This window comes from Myotis yumanensis, unplaced genomic scaffold (genome assembly GCF_028538775.1).
Source record: "Myotis yumanensis isolate MYYU_CA2020_CCGP unplaced genomic scaffold, mMyoYum1.0.hap1 SCAF_6, whole genome shotgun sequence".
In the NCBI taxonomy this organism is placed as follows: Eukaryota; Metazoa; Chordata; class Mammalia; order Chiroptera; family Vespertilionidae; genus Myotis; species Myotis yumanensis.
In genome coordinates this window covers 70,509,832-70,528,633 of record NW_027223757.1, presented here as the reverse complement: position 1 = coordinate 70,528,633, position 18,802 = coordinate 70,509,832, and the positions used below count along the sequence as shown (strand labels likewise).

The 18,802-nt window shown below is 40.3% G+C and overlaps 1 pseudogene; it reads left to right on the top strand.

The window, feature by feature from the left end:
- The window catches only part of LOC139012887 (small ribosomal subunit protein uS5 pseudogene), an 87,534-nt pseudogene extending 69,447 nt beyond the window's left edge, over positions 1 to 18,087 (top strand).
- Positions 18,088 to 18,802: the final 715 nt, after the last annotated feature.

Below are 18,802 nucleotides of genomic sequence, written 5' to 3'. Positions count from 1 at the left end.
TAAACAAAAAGCTTACGATATTTGGGTGGCAATTTAGATTTGTTTTCACTGACAGCAGTAAAATAAAAGGAATTAAAGAAAAAACTTACATTCAAGGTCTATACAAGAATGATATGTTTACACATTCAGATCCTGGTGCTGTCTGTGAAGTAAACTGTTTTTGTTGTGCTTCATGAGACTGGCTTTCTTCTTGTGAAATTGTTTCACTATTTTATAGCCACAACTTAAAATTAGATTAGACCAAACTCCCTGATCAAAGCAAAAATATACAATTAATCAAAACAATCACAGGAGTAGAGTGTGAATAGATTTCTCATTGTTTCTCAGTGTATTCTTCCATTTCAAACAAATATGTTGCAAGTCTATAGATGGCATGTGTATTCTCCAAAAACATTTACATTCATTCACCTGCAAGAGGCACAGAACTGAAGGTGACATTTGATACTTGCCACATAGCATACTAAACAAGATATTACGGAACCAACTTCTCCACTTGTACCAACTCAAGTCCTCAAATTTCTAGAATTTCCACTATGAATTAATAACTAACCTTGTAGAAAGTGCTATAAAAATACTGTCAGTCTTGTCAAATAAAATGAGTCCTCTGACAGATACTAATCAAGGTACACCATTCATTGAAAAAACTGATTTGAGGAAAGATAAATTCTTGGTATCATGAAAAGAACCTAAAAGTGGGCAATGAGACACTTCAGGTGTCATCAAAGATCTGCCACCAACTCCGTATTTAACCTCTCTAGGTCTCTGCTTCTCCATCATCAGATAGAAGAACCTAATAAGTGAGAAAGTTGATGACATGCCATCTAAGCCACTCAAAAATATGTAGATAGATAGATATATATAGTTTAGAGAGATAGAGATAGAGATAGAGATAGAGATAGAGATAGAGATAGAGATAGATGTCTTCTTGAACTAGTCTCAACCTCTGTGTGTCAATTCCTTCCTTCCTCCCTCCCCCCACCAAATGCAGATTTTTTTTAAGATAGAGATATAGAAACCATCTTATATTTTGGGGACAGGATTGATATAAAGCTCTTAGGAAGTACTTGTTTGATTGAGTGAGGGTACTGGGAAATCAGAGGTGTGAGTGGCCACTCCTTGTTTTTCCATAACTAATCTCTCACACAGTAGGTAGGTTTTACTTCTAAGGAACCTCTTCCATGCTCTCGTGACTCTTTTAGTTGATCTTGGCTGGAGAGGGAGACATTGACATACACGAGGACTGTCTAATGTTTCCTCTGCTGATTAAGCTGACTGGTTGGCATAGAGTTCCATCACACACAAGAGGTAAAGAACTAGGCTCATCATTAATCATATAGGGTCTATACAAGAAATAAATACGTGTGTCAGTGGGCAGGGTAGGTAAGTTGTTTTATAGAATACCTTTAGGAAGGAACAGAGCAGTCATGTTGACCAGTGATTAAAGTAGATTCTCTATTACCAGAACTCTGGGTTTGAATACCAGCTCTGCAGCTAACTGTGGGACACTTAGGAACTTATGTAACTTATAGCTCAGTTTCCACATATGTAACATGATAACAAGGTCCTTGTGAAAATTCAATTAACACATGTAAAGCATATACTTAGTCACCCTTAATAGATGGTGACTTGAAGAAGTATTAGCAGGCCCGGCCTCCTGGACATGCCACCTGTGCAGAGGAACAGGGTGCTGAACTCAGTTGGGTCTTGTGTTTGGTTTAATGATCTGTTATTGCTGCCTAGAAATTCCTAATAAGATTTTAACAAAGGATCTCGCATTTCATTTTACACTGTGCCCTACAAGTTATGTAATGTGGCCTGTCCTGAGAACTAGCCAGGCTGGTATAACATTTTTTCAACTCCATTACAATGACTAGTTTGCAGCCATCCCTACTATGCTGTTAACCCTTGAAGGTAGAAAATAGTATTTTTCTTAATATACCATCACAAAAATAATTCCTCTTTGGAGAGTGAACAGAGTATAACCCATTCTCTGAATTCCAAGAGCTTATATAGTAAAAAGCCATGGCAATTTGAATTGAGAAATGGCTCAATTGTGATTGGTCCCCATCTTCTACCTGGCCCCCATTCTCAATTCTGAGCAGAAACAAGTATTGTCTTGGGCAGGGAGAAAGAAAGGAACCCAGGTGAACTACTCGAGATATGGAGAGGGAATACAGAGAGGCACAAGGGAGTTTCTCTTTCCCAACTCTTTTCCTGAACCAAGGAACTGGAAGATTTCTGAAATCACTACCACTGTGCCGGAAGTCCCAGTCAATAACAGCACTCAATCCTTCCCACAGATATTTCAGCTGTCAGACAACTACCACCAGATGGCGCTAAATACAGCAAAGGTAGGACTTGCCTCGGTTCCCACCCAGAATTCTGATCTTCCAGAATTCAAGATCACCTAGCTGGGCATCTTGCCATTCATTTCACAAATATGTTTTGGCCCCAGCTTGTATTTGGTGGGGATATTGTTTCTGGAAAAAAAGTAAAATCAATACACAAGAATTGACTAAATATAAGTTACAATTGAATGGGTTCTTCAAATATGTGCCTTGAATCCTGTGAGGCATATGTGTGTTGTTGTTTTTTAAACTTAAAGGTTACATACTCTATTTCTTGGCTTGAAGATTTGTGTCACCAAATAATATAGTAAAAGCCTGGTACGTTCTTACAAGAAAAGAAGCTATTTGTGTTTAAACCAAATATTTTCAAATTATTAACATTTTCATGCTGGTTTCTGCAGAAAATATCCAGGAGAATGTTCAAATAGCTATCAAAAGATATAAGGGTTCAGAAACAGGAAAATCTGTGTGGCTTTGGAAAGTAGAAAAAATATTCAAGGTCTAACATCTCATATCTCTGATATCACTTCAAATCCTATGTGGAACAAGAGGTATTTTGTCATCTTCACTGAAACAACCAATTCAACAACACATTCAAAAGATAGCAATTTTCCTGACTATTTTGTAGAGATAGTTGGAGAAAATATTCTTGTCACATATTACATAGCGAAAATGTAACAAAATCCCCCACTAGATATTTGTATTTTTTATTCTTTCCCAACCCGACAACTTAATTTCTTCTCTTCCTCCTCCTAGATACAATTCCCAAGAAACACACACAGTTGTGCTGAACAGTTCAGCATCTCCCTCAGCTTGCTTGCCCCAATTTACGATAAGACGATGGGCACTGGCCCATCTAGTTGAAGCCCCTTCAAGCTTCCACTCCCCCTACAAGTGTTTTATCAAAGCATTTGCATATAAAGTCTCCTACCTGCAAAAATCTGTTAGTAAGAAATTAGAATTTCTCCCATGTTAAAACAAATTTAGACAAGAATTCTTGGCTATTTTAACCTGAGGATAAAAGTCTGATTCCAAACAATTTTTTATAGAGGTGCTAGGAAAAGGATTGAGGGACTTATGACTATTTAATATGCTTTATAATGAAAGGCTAATATGCACATTGTCTCCTCAACCAGGAGTTTGACCAGGGGGCGGGGCCAGCCAGTCAACTGCTCGCAGCCCCTCCCCCTGGCCGACCCCACTCCCAATCAGCCCCCCCACCTCCACGGCCCCTCCCCCTATTCTACCCCTACCCACACACGAATTCGTGCACTGGGCCTCTAGTTTGTATGTATTTAACAAATACTAACAAAATATGCTATTTTGGACATTACTGCTAAATGCTCTACAAATGTTAATTCATTTCAAATGGAGGCTTACAAATCCAAACTGCAATGCTAAAAGGCAGTAACTAGGCCTCCTCAAGCCTGCCTCTTTCTAAAGTGCAGAATCTAAACTGGGAAACTTTCCAGGGTCTGCTAGGATAGTCAGTCCTAGCCCCTTCACACATAGTCAGGCTGCATCTTCTTAACTCGGTTGCATTGGTCAACATTCCTCCATGAGTCTTTAGTCAGCCATAGTATTATTGAGTATATTCCCTATGCTGTACATTACATCCCCATGACTTTTTTATTTGGTAACTGAAGTTTGTACCACTAACTCCTCTTCACCTTTTTTCACCCATCTCCTCACCCCCCTTTCCTCGGCAACCAAAGATGTGACACACACACACACACACACACACACACACAAACACACAGAGGAATATTAATTGGCCATGAAAAGAATGAACCAACTGATGGTTTCCTATAACTCTTGTGTATGCCATACTGTCCCCCCAACACACAGGACAAACTTCTGCTTCAGGACCTTGGCACTCACTGTTGCCTCAGCCTGAAATACCCTTCCTTCAGAATGCTCACTCTCTATTCTTCCCCAGGTATTTTCTCAAATGACAGCTTCTTATTGAGGTTTGCTTTAAGAACAAGCATTTTTGCTCACTGGGGAACTTTTGAATTTGTATCAATAAATTCAAAAATACTGGTTTTTACATGTTTTGTTTTTTAATTACCATCTTCATGGCAAATAATTGGTTGTCACTTCAGTCAAACACTTTAAGCCAGTCAAGGGATAGTCATTATATGGCAAATTGTTTGTTGCTAGAAAAACAAAAATTCTCAAAGAAACTGTCTTCAAAAATTAGGTTTACCAGCTACCTTTCTTCCTCTGTTCTTTCTTCTAAATTAAGCCAATCACCCACATGGAAGAAAACATCTTCCATGTTTTCTACATAATCCAGAGATGAAATTGTGGTTGCTTTCACCAGTGCTGCAAGTGTTTAATTTAACAGCATCAAGTGTGTTATTATACACTACATTTACAATATCATGACAGCTTAAGATGTGAGATTTCAGGCTGTACTTTAAATTCGTTCTGTTGAAAAGGAATAGGACTTGTTTCTGAAACTTTCAAGGACTGGAACGTTGATTTCTGAATCAATATGTTAGAGTCATTGAGCAACACTATCCTCATTGGGGTCTGAAATGTGAAAGTCAACCAGAAGTAGTGAGAATGGATGATAAAACATCATTTGCTCTATGATAGACCCACTGAGTGTGTGCAGTTAAGCCCAATCATGCAAGCATTCAATACATGGCAGACCACAAAAATGCGCAAATTAAAACTATTTCAATCAAAATGATAAAAGCATTTTGTATATTCAAAAGTCAATTTCTCTGAAGGACCATTAAGCTTAATGGAAATAGTACTTTGACATTAAAGAACAATATGCATAAGCTTTTGTGAATATGTCTTTCAAATAAGCTGTGCCCTGAAAGCCTTATGAAACAAAATGAGAAAAATAATTAAATAATATAATGAATAATCATATAAATTATGTGAAGTAGTGCAATGCCATTATACAATGAATACATTCAAGTCATTCATTCACCAAACCAATTATGAGAGAAAGCAATTAAGGGAATAGAATGGGAGGAAAGTATAATTTCAGAGTAGATTTGAAAAGCAAAATAACAAGTTGACAAGATGTGCTTAGAGCCTTTCTGGTGTCAATACAAAATCCATCTGCACCTACAGATGGACATATGAAAGGCAGCATCCATATATACTCAGAGAATAAAGGTCGGAATATGTATTCACATCTGCCAGGTTAAGGAAAACATTTGCCAGAATAGCTAACCTAAAGAGTTTAGCAAACCCCAACTTTGTTTCAAACTTCTTATTTTTCATCTTTTTTTCTCAATAATTTTTCCTAATAGATTTGTCTTTCAATCTGCCTCTTGTGTACCATTCCTCACGTCTCAATCTCTTGCTTTCTAAGCTCCGCTCCTTTTGTCTTCTTTTCCCTATTGTTTTGCTTTCTATTTTAAATAAAGCCTTTCTGCAAATTATAAAAGGATAACATCAAATGAAGATTTGTAAAAGTCCTTCTACATTTTAATACTGGTCATTAAACATTTATTTCTTAACATAATTATATCAAACTAGAGGCCCAGTGCATGAAATTCATGCACAGGTAGGGTCCCTAGGCCTGTCCAGCAATCAGGGCCTATCTGTGGGGCAACTGGCGGGGCAATCAGGAGCCCCACTAACACTTGCCTTGGACAGCCTGGGGCCTGCCGGCTGGGGGCAGCTCCTGCATTGAACGTCTGCCCCCGGTGGTCAGTGCGCATCATAGCAACAGGTCATTCCACCAGTCATTCCATCGTTCAATCGATTTGCATATTAGGCTTTATTATATAGGATGATGTCAGTGTGGTATCAGTCAATTCACTTATTTTTAATTGGGTCTTTGTTCAGATTACCCTAGATACAGATGAAATAGCTCTCCACATCGTGGATTTTTTTAATACTGCCTGCCTGTCAATGGTCAGTTGTCAGAAAAACAGTAAACCTTGAGAATCGTACTGTTTAAAAATCTCAAGGTTTCAGAGGAGTAGGCAGTATTAATGTTATTGGTAAACAACACATGAATTTTCCAGCTGATACGCCTTTCTTGTGAATACATTTTGGAGAGCTATTAATTCTTCAGAGAACTTTAACAAGACAATCTATGTATAATGGAAATGTGATTTGCTAAAGTTTAGGTTTACAAACAAAAGTCTATAACAGTAATGAAAAATCAATATTTCATGTTTCTAAGTCCATGGTATAAAAACTTCTATGTTGCTTCTAAAGGATTTTTATGTGCTTAAAAAAAAAAGGCCTTGAATCTTAGAAAATTTAACCAGATAAATGTGCACGTTACAAATCTTAAAACTAGAAACCATATTATTAACTGTGAAACTATGTAATTAGTTTCTTTATGGGCCTTCAATTTTTTGCTAGATAAAATTAAAACTGCCACCAAAAATTGAGGCCATTATGAACATGACAGGTCATTTGTTGAGAAAAAGGTTATGTAGAAATAGCATCTGATAATTTGTTGGAAATATTAGCATATAGATGGCTATGGAATGTGTGAAGTATTATCAGAATTCTAATAAAAAAAATGTGCCATGTATGTCAAATACAGTCCTATTCCAAATGTAGTTTGGTTGTTAGCCCTAAGGGCAAGCATAAGCTACATGAAAGGCATTTAACCTGACGACAACTTGATGAGAAATTCAAAATTTTGTAGGTTTTATTTTTTAATCACAAACATAGCCCAGCTGGCATGTTCAGTGGTTGGGCATCAACCTATGAACCAGGAGGTCAAGGTTTGATTCCCAGTCAGGACACAGGCCTGGGTTGTGGGCTCAATTCCCAGTGAGGGGCGTGCAGGAGGCAGCCAATCAGTGATTCTCTCTCATCATTGATCTTTTTGTCTCTCCCTCTCCCTTCCAAGTGGTCGCAACGACACATTCCAAAGCCAAGGTTGCGTCCTTGGGGCAGCTACTAGTTCAGGGAAGGCAGCTGGACACATTCCAAGGACAGAGGAAATGGTGAGGACCCTTCAGTTGGCCTGATCCAGCTCCCAGGTCAACCAGTGGTCACGCCCCCTCAATGACCTCCACCAACAGTCTGTGATAGATGTAACTTCAAGGATGCAAACACAATGTTAGCAATGAAATAACATTTGCAGAAGTGCTGGAAAAGTTAAATCTAAAGATTCTTGAATGACTAAATCAAGAAATATGCTCAGAAGGTACTAACATGGAATTTTAAAAGTTTAATATCATGATATAAGTTTTCTGTTGTAATTTTCTCACAGTGAAGAGGGGTAATGTGGCTTGTCTTATAAGTTCTCCTATAAATGACTCGGATTAAACTATCGACTCTTGACGTTATAGTTTCGATGACTCAACACCCTAAGTAAAAGTACATTTAAATTAAATGCTTGGAGCTAAAATACAGCTAAATTCACATTATAGCAATCTCAAGTTATGCTTTATTGATCTCCAGCTCTTTAGAATTGACATGTGATTGTAAAATGAATTTTAAAACTGTGAAATAATTGAAGGCACATGTGACAGACTGTTGCCCCCCCAATTCTGTTCTTCCCTTTTTCCACGATGAAAACATTTTGACTAGGCATCTAGCCACCCAGATGAAGACTGCATTTCCAGCCTCCCTTGGGAATATAACTGGCCGTGTAAGTTCTCACCAATGGACCCTGCAAGAAAGAGAATGTGCAGTTCCCATAACATTTGTCTTTTAAGGAAGATTGCTTCCCTGACCTTCTGCTCTTTCCTTTTCCTCACAGCTAGGAGTGGCTGCAACAACTTTTAGATCCCCATTTTGGGACTGGAAGAGCAGCCCCGCAAACCTGAGGCCTTGGCCATCCTCAAGGCGTAGATCCCACCTGCCCAGCCTGGACTGCTAACTAATGTGCTGTCTGGTTTCACCCCTCTACTTCAGGGCCTCTTTGTTATTGCAGCTTAGCCAATACCCTAATTAATCTAGGTCCTCCATGTATATATGAATGACTTTTTTTTTTTAATTATTGTAAAAATTTACTAGAAAAACACACTGTTCTCTACTTATTGTTGCAAATTCATCTGTGAGGCCACACGTTCATATTCTACTATTACTCACCATTATTGTACTGCTTTTTCTTAACAAGGATATTTCAAATTTCAAAATTATGAGACTTTCATTTAGGGAGCAAAATAAATTCATTATGTTTAAAAGCAAAAGATTATTCCTGAATCGGTGGCAAAAAAGAATTTCATTTCCTCATTTCTAACCTTTAGTTAGATCATAGAGTAGCATGATAAACAGATAGATAATCTTGCATGAATTATGCATAAGGAAAAAAAAAGAAGAAAGAAAAGGTGAGAAACAATTGCCCTTTCCATTGAGGAAGTGTTAGTAAGTGCTGCTGAGCTGATGAAGCACTTTGGCGGAAAGCCCTTGAGTTTCACTTGATGCCCTACATCAAACGCATCATCTCAAGATGAGAAAAAACTGGCATCTGGTGTCAAAGGTAAGGAACCCATGTCGTTCCCCAGGGGACCACTGCTGTGCTCGGTGAGTGACAGCCCAATCCACCCCACCCCCAGGGCACCGTAGTCTCTGTGATTATTGGAAGACCTTAAACTAATTCTAAAAAGCTAAATTCAAAAAACAGAGTCCTGTTTCTCTTAAAGGAAAAAGGCACAAATGTGTGTACTTCTTAAAGAAACCACTATAAATATACAGATAAGATGGTAAGAAATGGAGAATAAACTCTTATTTCTACATGAAGTTCTCTGTGGAGGTTATGTCCGTCTTCTTTCTGTAGTTGTAATTTATTAAATTTCAGGAACACTCCCAAGCAGTTGCCCCCAACAACCTTAACAATTACATACTGAGACTGGAACTCAATTCAAGTGACTTTGAGGAAATTACAAACTGTTTCTAATCTTCAGTATGGGAAAATGAGGTTTATTTTGATGTTGAAATTTATAAAACAGTTCATAGAAATCTTGGCATATAGCATACGCTTATCACATGTTGCTATTATTTTATTTACACAAATAGGAGCATGATATCTATATCTATATCTATATCTATATCTATATCTATATCTATATCATCTATATCTATCTACACTAATAAAAGAGAAACATGGTAATTAGCGTACGACCGCTACCCTTTTCATTGGCTAATCAGGGCGATATGCAAATTAACTGCCAACTAAAATGGCGGTTAACTGCCAACAAAGATGGCGGTTAATTTGCATATGTAGGCACAATGCAGGGAGGCGAAATGGAAAGCAGGAAGAAGCCCCCTGCCACTGACAGTGATCGAAAACCCAGGGGGGAGCTAAGAGCCTGGGGGCAGGGCCCTGGGGGCCGCCTTTGCCCTGCCCCCCAGCCATGATCGAAGAATCGGGCGCCTTTGCCTCCCTGGGAAGTAGGGGTGGAGCCAGCGATGGGAGCTGGGCACAGGCGAAGCTGGCAGTCTGGGGAGCTTCCCAGCCCCGCACCCAACTTCTGAGATCCGTGACCACAGTAGCTGGGTGCAGGTCAGGGAAACATCCACCACCAGCGTCCCCGGCCGCGGCTTCCCAGCCCAGCACCTGGCTTCTGCAATCCATGACCGCAGAAGCTGGGTGCGCCAGCTCCCCAGCCGTGGCTTCCCTGCCCCGCACCCGGCTTCTGGGATGGGTGACCGCAGAAGCCCAGTGCAGGGGCGATCACAGAAGCCAGGTGCATGGGCAGGGAAGCAGCCTCAACCAGCTTCCCTGGCTGGGGCTTCTCTGCCCCACACCCGGCTTCTGCAATTGGTGATGCCTATTTCTGCATGACACTTAACTGACTACCCTCCCTTGAAGCACAGAAGAAGAAGAAGCCCCCAGAAAAAGAAGCCGCCCACCTTTGGTCCTGGCGCCAGCGCCTGGGGCTGGCTGCAGCCCAGGAGATGGACAAGCTACTGGCCAGAGGTCCCAGGCTGCAGCCACCCGGAGAAGCTACCAGCCCTGTGGTCCAGGACGCCAACGCCTGTGGCCAGGGAAACAGGTTCCCTCTTCTCCTACTGTAGTCATTACTTCAATATTCCCCTTCTGAATTTCTCTCCTGTGCTGCAACCCAACTCCACTTTTTATCGGAAGGATACGGAACAGAGAGAGCAGTGTTAAAAGCTTACATTTTTAAGCCGGTAAGGTTGGTACTTAAACATATAAATGGAAAACTAAAGTCCTTAAGGTAACAAAGGCTACAAAGGACAGGGACAGCGCATGACCTATTATATCCAGCAATCCATATGAGGACTGAAAACTTTGCAATGATGACAATTACTGAAGATATGAATCAACTAAAATAGTTGACAGGGACAATGCTTCCATCTTTGAAAATATCTACATCAAATCTGTTTAAATAGATTTTCATCTGCATAATATAACACATTCTGACAAGACCACCACCTCCACCAATGTGGTCAGTGTTGTGCTATAAAATGTTTAATAACTGAGGGACCACCCCCCTCGAGTGCACAAATTTTGTGCACCGGGCTACTAGTATCTATATATGCCTAAGTGACCGAATGACCAGTCAACTGGTCGCTATGACACACACTGACCCCCAGAGGGCAGATGCTCAACACAGGAGCTGCCCCCTGGTGGTCAGTGTGCTCCCACAGTGGGAGTGCCACTCAGCTGACTGACTCATCCTGGTAACCCACCAGTCCAGCGCCAGCCACTCAGGCACCAATGAACCAGTGCCACTGGCACAATACCGACAGCACCACTGGCCTCCTGGATGTTGGCCTCAGGCACCGTGGCCACTTCCCCTCCCTAGACACTTCGCAAGGAAGAAACGATATAAAAGTGGCCACCAGGTGGCTCCTGACAACCAGCGCAAATGTCAGCAGGACAAATCCAGATCCCGGGCTGGCAAGGGCATCCCACTGCCTGCCCAGAGGGCCAGTCGCATCCAGGCCCCCTCCACCCCCCTCGGGTGGGCACTAGACACAGGGCTCAAGGCTGGCGAGTGCCACTGTGGCGACACCTCTCCCTACTGGACTGACTGGGCACGAGCCTGCACAGCGGGGCCAATATGAGTGGGAGCAGCAGGCAGGAGTAGCAAGTGGCATTGGACTGCGGGTTTCGGCCCAATCCCCACAGGCCACCTTGAGGGATCCGACCCATGCACAAATTCGTGCACCAGGCCTCAAGTATACATTATATGATGTATTGTATCTTGAAGCTTGTTCTTTTTTCCCCCATGCAGATATTTCCAAATCAGTATATACAGATTTACCTCATACTTTTGTATGAACTCCATGGTAGTCTACTTAGATAGATTACTAATAGTCATGGAATGAGTAGTGGCACTCATGTAGTTTCCATTGTTTTGACATTATAGATAATACAAGAATGTATATGTGTATGGTTGCAAATATATCAATAGGGGTAAATTTCTAACAGTGCAGTTGCTGGGTCAAAACTCTTATGCCTTTTCTACTGCACAGGTTTTGCAAAATTACACTTCAAAAAAGTTAGCAGAAATATATAGTTAGTGGAACTATATCTCCATCTATTTCCTAATATCATTGTCAAATTTGAATATTATCAAGCTCACTTTTTCCGAAAGACATGATAAATGGGTTTTGTTGTTTTAATTTGCAAAATTTAATTACTAGTGATCTTTACTTAGCCTCTTTTTTGTGAAATGACTATGCAAGTTTCCTGCTTTTTTATTAAAAGATAAGAGCTTTTCATATACTAAAAAGAAGTGGACCTTTGCCATTTGTCTTTAGCCTCTGTTCTTTTTTTCCTTGTAATTCTTTTTAATTTTGTGTAGATACATTTGTCAACCTTTTCCTAATGTTTTATGTCTTCCTTCATTTTTGTGTTTTTTTATTTCAATATTATTCCAATAATTGTTCCTATTACTTTCTAATATATAGTTTTATATTTACTATTTTTTTGGAATATCCATTGATTAAAAGTTTGTGTTATACATTTATATCTGGAGACCTTCAGAAATATGATTTCCATATTACATAGTTGATACACTAAATGTACAAGTAGATGTGAACTATATATGTATTTATAATTGCAGTCTTAAGAAAAAGATTCTAGTAATCATCCAAATGTTATTAAAATTATCTTCTGAGCTTCATTTGGATATCTTAATATCTTTCCAAGCTATAATTTGCTACATATAAATAAAATACTGTTAAACAAATAAAAAAATGTATTTCTTGGATTTCTCCCAAAAACACTCCTTACCACCAGTCTTAATTATCTAAAATATCTCACATGAAGTTTCCCAACTCAAACAAGGTTAAGTGATGCTGAAAGTTTTTGCAGGCCTTTATTTTTTATTCTTAAGTAAATGATTATCAGTGCAAACACTGGCAATATAACTTAGTTCATGACAGGGGACAGATGCTCAAGCCCACGGAAATTATAATCAAATGCTTCAAACAGCTCAAAGTTTATGGCCACCGTTATTATTTCTATTTCCCCAAAGTAACAATCAAACTGCTATGTTTCAGAAATATAATGGAAGGATGTAAATAGTTTAGTCATACAAATTACTATAACATTCATTAATGCAGTGCAAATACAGTATAGAATATTATTGAGGTACAGAAAAAAGCATAGGCCAAGTTCTCATATCATTTGTACTATCCTATATAATAAAAGGCTAATAAGGTCATATATGTAATACTTAATCAATAAAGATAAATAAATAAATAAATAAGTAAATAAAATACCTAATATGCAAAGTGACCAAATGGTGGAACGACCAGTCTCTATGATGCACACTGACCATCAGGGGGCAGACATTCAATGCAGGAGCTGCCCCCTGGTGGTCAGTGCACTCCCACAGGGGAAGTGCCACTCAGCCAGAAGCACTGAGCTGGGCTCATGGCTGGCGAGCGAAGTGGTAGTGGCGGGGAGCGGGCCTAAACTGGCAGTTGAACATCCCCCAAGGGCTCCCAGACTTCGAGAGGGTGCAGGCCAGGTTGAGGGACCACCCACCCTGAGTGCACAAATTTTGTGCACTGGGCCTCTAGTATAATATACCAATGTATAAAAATTATGCTATAAATACAGAGTTATACTTGAAAGAAAATTTATTCATCTATGGTAGGGTGCTTGTTCTTTTTTTTTAGTATATCTTTATTGATTTCAGAGAGGAAGTATATCTTTATTGATTTCAGAGAGGAAGAGAGAGAGAGACAGAAACATCAATGATGGGAGAGAATCATGGATCAGCTGCCTCCTGCACACCCCACACTGGGGATTGAGCCTGCAACCTGGGAATGTGCCCTGACTGGGAATTGAACCCTGACCTCCTAGTTCATAGGTCCACGTTCAACCACAGAGCCATGCCATCCGGTGGGTGCTTGTTCTTTCATCAATTTGGGGATTTGCTATTTAGAGAGACCTATCAGCACTTAGAGCTTCCAGCATAACATAAAATTGAATGTGATAGCTAAACATGTTCTCTACAGAATTTAACTCCGTTTTAAAACTTTAAAAACAACAATATTTGTGTCATCTTCATACTGTTTAAAAAAGACTTTCTCTCGACTAACAAAAAATGACCACACTACTACACCCTCATTTATTTTCCATATTCTTTCCCTGCTTTCTCTCCTACTTTCCCTGGTGAACGGATATTCATATTTTCCGATGTACATAACAATCTGAGCCCCAGCTACTGTGTAAGTTACAAAGACCCAGAGGCTTGAAGTTGTGATTGTGAATTTCTCATTGTAGTTGTGTCTCAAGCAGATGCTGGCCTAGCAGCTATCTACAGCCATTAAAAACACAAAGAGAATTACAGGAGCCAATGGCTATGGGGGGAAAAAAACCTCAGGATGGGCCAGCTGTTGTGCTTTGAATGCTGCTGAAACACAAGTTCAGGAAAGACAATATGGGAATCCCAAAGCATTCAACCACAGTGTAAATGCTTGTGTTAGGAAGATGCTCTGTTTGAACATTGGGGGAAGGGCTCATGGCGTACATGAACAGGGTAGGAGGGACTACCTTGAAAATTACAGGAACTAATATTTCTATTGCCCTATAAAATGATTGAGATATGCCAAATTGGCCAGATCCTCAAGCTGTACTCTAAATTGCTGCATTTGTGGAAAGCCAGCCAAAATATTAAATTGGGTAATGTTAACAATATCATGTATTATGTGTGTTCTTTTGACTAGGATTGTATTTCTTACTGTTTGAATTGTGTGTGTGTGTGTGTGTGTGTGTGTGTGTGTTTCCTATTACCGTTTTCTGGTAATGAAATTTCTGGAGAAGGGAAATATTTCATTTTTAAGCTATTTTTTAATTGTAAGAAATAGCATAATCTCTCTAAAATTTAAAATGTATCTGCTTTCCTAGATTAAAAGCTCAAAAATGATACAGCCAATTGACCAGCATGATACAATGGGGTTTAAAATAATATGTTACATAAAATTCATTGCATAAGAAAATAATTGTATTACAATACCAATAGGCCAGCCAGCATGGCTCAGTGGTTGAGCATTGACCTATGAACCAGGAGGTCACAGTTGGATTCCCAGTCAGGGGATATGCCTGAGTTGTGGGCTTGATCCCTAGTGTGGGGAGTGCAGGAGGCAGCCAATCAATGATTCTCTCTCATCATTGATGTTTCTATCTCTCTCTACCTCTCCCTTTCTCTATGAAATAAAAATATATTTAAAAAAAAAACAAAAATAAGGAGTACAAGGAGAATTTTCAAAATAGATTCTAGATTCAAGTTATGTCTTCAAAATATTAAGAATTCAGCTGAATCTCTAACATTACTAAAGAAATAAACTTTGTTATGATGTAATAGACTATTTTGCATGTATCCCCAACTATCTTGCATGCCAACTATTCAGCTGAAAAGTCAGCTTTGGGATCAATTGGGGCATTGAATAGATACTTTACCCCAAATTCATGAATTACAATAGACCTAAAAATAACAGAAAACAAAAATTCAACTTGCAGAATTATTTCTATACTAGAGGTCCAGCACCCGAATTCATGCGCAGGTGCAGTCCCTAGGCCTGGCCTGTGATCAGGGCCATCTTTCCCGGCTGCCCGCAGCTGGCCCCGCCCCCTGCTGCCACCTACCCCAGTTCCCCATTTGCCATCGGGTGATTGGAGCCTGATGGCTGGGAAAGGGACCGAGAGGTCAGCCGTTCCCAACCACTTGCTGGCCCTGCCACCCCCGCAGGTTTCCCTCTGTGTGTGGGGCAACTGGCAGGGTGGGGGCCTTGGCCTGGCACCAGCCGCATCCCCTGCCACCCACCCTTGGTTCCCCTTTCTCCATCAGGTGATCGGAGCCTGTCGGCTGGGCAAAAGGACTGAGAAGTGGTCAGTGCTCTTCATAGTGACTGGTCAAGCAGTTGTTCTGGTCGTTCCGCCCTTAGGGTCAATTTGCATATTACCCTTTTATTATATAGGATTGCGATGGATAATATAAAAATACTTACAAAGTAAAAAAGCAGATGTTTTTCTTAATTATTTAGTAGAAAAAGTTGAAGTAAATTTTTAAAAAATGAAAACACTTATAAATATTCTGGTTCATTTACTGGAGGGGAATTTCATGAGATGTAATGGGATTTCTAAATATAAGCGATTATTTTCTTGTCAATGACTCTACTGTGTCCTGTCACATGGTTGGTAACAGATAGCTACAATCTCAGTGAACATAGATCACAGTTCATCTGGCTTTATTGAATTACTTCCCTCCCTCCACCTCATCAAGTTCGATCTCATTTCGACAGTTGTTTCAATTTCAAGATTTCTGCATCCCACATAGCACATATTTATGCATTACTGTGAAATAAAAATTCCACTGATATATATCCTTCATACCCTAAAAGGTACTTTTTAGTGGCTGAGGAAGAACATTTTGGAGTAATTTATAACAGAATGGATTGAGCACTTACCAAATGCCAGGTCTATACTCCGCATTTAACAAACATTATCTCACTTAAATCTCTCATTGCCCTATGAGGTAGGTACTCAGTATTCTCATTTTACAGGTGAGGAAACTGAACTTAGGGTTGTTACTTAGTTTGCTCAAGTTCACACAACTAATAAGAGTCAGAGCTCAGATGTGATGCTGAAGTGAATTTTATTAAATTCCTAAAGGTCATTCCTTATATCTATTATTTATGATTGTAGCTGGTTTTTAAACTTACATTCATTTGTCCAGTTTGCTATCCTATGAACTATACTTCTCTTTAGATTTGTTTCCAGTTAAATGGGTTGGTGCTTACTAAAGAGGCTAAATTGATGTTACTAATTCCTCTTCTGTTTACTGTTATTTTCTTAACATCTCAACTCCTACTTACTTTGTAAAAGGAATTCTTCAAAAACCCAACCCTCTTATCCATGCAGGGAGAGTGCAGAAAGAACCAAGCCTGCAAAAGGTACCGACATGGACTATATCCCAAGCTAAGAGTGAGTTACAAGATGAAAATAGAATTATAATGACATGGAGAAAGCAGGGTGTTCTCACATGTAACTGGGCTTTCTTTTTTTAAAATCCTTATTGTTGAAAGTATTACATATGTCCCTTTCTCCCCCAGTTGACCTCTTCTAGCCTGCCCTCATCCCCCACCCCAACCCTTACCATAACTGGACATTATTGAGTGTGATCTCGCCATGAGGCAGTTCTGCAGTGATAAACATATTCTCTTGAAGTCAGATTGCAAGTGTTTGAGTCCCAACTCTAACACTTTATACCTCCATTTGCTCATCCATAAATGATGTAGTACCAACTCCATTGGGTAATTTTGAAAATTAAATGAGTTTACATATAAACAACCAGAACAGTACTCAGAACCAAGGAAGCACTATGTAACATTATTTAAAGAGAATTTCTAAAATTCTGCCACGGATTCTCGAATACTTTCAAGAGTGTCTATAAAACAAACATCAAAAAAATAAAAATAATAAAAAACAAACATCACTTCTTCTCTGAGAAAACACCAAATGGTGATGACATTGGTGCTGTGGGTGGGTCTGAAGGCCCCAGGGGCCCTGGAATTAGAGGCCCAGGCAGCTTCCATGGAGGACTTGGCAGAGGCCTAGAGGCCAGAGTCTGCCGGGTGAGGCCGTGGAGCTTGCAGAGGACAGGTTGAGGGCAAGGAGTGGAGTCCCATCACCAAGCTGGGCCACCTGGTCAAGGACGTGAACATCAAGTGCCTGGAGGAGACCTATCTCTTCTCCCTGCCCATCAAGGAATCTGAAATCACTGACATTTTCTCAGGGATATCTCAGGGTTGAGGTTTTGAAGGTTATCCTGGAGTATAAGCAGCTGACAGAGGACCCGACTCAAGGCATTTCTCCTAACTGGGGATTACAATGGACATGTCCATCTGGGTGTTAAGTGCTCCAAGGAAGTAGCCACTGCCATCTGAGTGGCCATCATCCTGGCCAAGCTGTCTATTGTCCCTGTGCTGCAAGGCTACTGGGAGAACAAGATGGGCCAGCACCACACTGTCTCTTGCACGGTGACCAGCTGCTGTGACTCTGTGCTGATGTACCTCATTTCTGCGCCCAGGGGCACGGGCTTGTCTCAGCCCCTGTGCCCAAGACACTGCTGGTGATGGCCGATTTCCATGACTGCTACACCTCGGCCTGGGTTGTACTGCCACCCTGAGCAACTTTGCCAGGGCCACCTTTGATGCCATCTCCAAGACCTATCTCACCCCAAACCCCTGGAAAGAGACCAGGTTCACCAAGTGCCTCTATCAGAAATTCACTGAGCATCTTGTAAAGACCCGCTCCAGAGTTTTCGTGCAGAGGACCCAGGCTCCAGCTGTGACCACCACTTGATTTTATATTAATTAATTAATTAGTAGCATCAGGGTGTTTAAAGTATCTAGTGTTCTCAATTTTTTGAGTGTTGCCGCCCATCCTCTTCTTTATCCCCATTGATACAGATAATAAGGAATTCACCAAGTATGAGAAAAACTGTTTACATGTCAACATCTACTATGTGGGTATGGGGCCGGGGGGAGGGGGGGAGGGGGTATTTGCTTAGATTTACTGAGTTGACTATTAATACAGTTAACAGACCCAACCTCTGCTAAGAACTTCTGGGTGAGCATAGCCTCAGACACCAACCCATCACAACTCGTCCTGGTGCAGACTTTCCTGTGCTCAGGCTGTTCCCGGGTAATGCTTAATGGTTAAGAACTCAGAATCTGACTGTGCTGGTTTTAAACCATAGCCTGCCACTTAACTCCTTCATGGTCTTCCACATGTTACTTAGGCTTCCTTCTATAGGATGCTAATATCAGTCCAATCTCAAATGAAAACAAAACTACATTGTGAAGGGCCTCGCCTGTGGTAGATTCTCTAACACTAGTTATTTTTCTGGTTACTATTACCTTTGTTACCATCATCTCTCTTTCTTCATGTGCTCAGCTCCTAACAGAATCCCCCATTCTCTCTCTAAGAGAAATGAGCTTTAAACTAGCTGTAAGCATTGGAGGATTAAATAAAGACACTGAAAAAATGAACTGCAAGAATTATCTATTAATCGTGC